The following is a 449-nucleotide window of genomic DNA, read 5'->3' as shown; positions in this document are numbered from 1 at the left end:
ACGGGACGCGCACGGCTCCGGCCGCCCCGTTCCCGCGCGCCCCGTCTTTTTTACACGTCTCAGCGGAAGGGAAGATGCTGAATTCGGGCAGGACGGGTACCTGGAGCCCTTCCAACTTCCATTCCGCGCTCGCAACGGAACCGCCGCCGCCCCGCTGGACGGCCGGAGCCCATCGCCCCTAACCCCAGGGTTCGAAGTCTTTGCGGCCACCGTTTGGATTTTTGGAGCGCGGAGCTACGGAGCTGCCAGCCGCTGCCAGGCTGGAGTCCCCTGGAAAAGTCCTGGGAGCGAGTAGGAAATGGCTTTTTGGCTGGCTGAGGCGTTGCTCAACATTTTTGGACGGATACCCAGGAGCCCAGGAGCCGTTCCAGAGAACAGGACTCGGACTGCTTTTTCTGGAGCGAGCAGCGACAGACCCAGCGAGGCGGCAATAGCACCCGCCGCGGGGG

The sequence above is a fragment of the Meleagris gallopavo genome, chromosome 4 (assembly GCF_000146605.3).
Source record: "Meleagris gallopavo isolate NT-WF06-2002-E0010 breed Aviagen turkey brand Nicholas breeding stock chromosome 4, Turkey_5.1, whole genome shotgun sequence".
NCBI lineage: Eukaryota > Metazoa > Chordata > Aves > Galliformes > Phasianidae > Meleagris > Meleagris gallopavo.
This window is presented reverse-complemented; position numbering follows the sequence as displayed.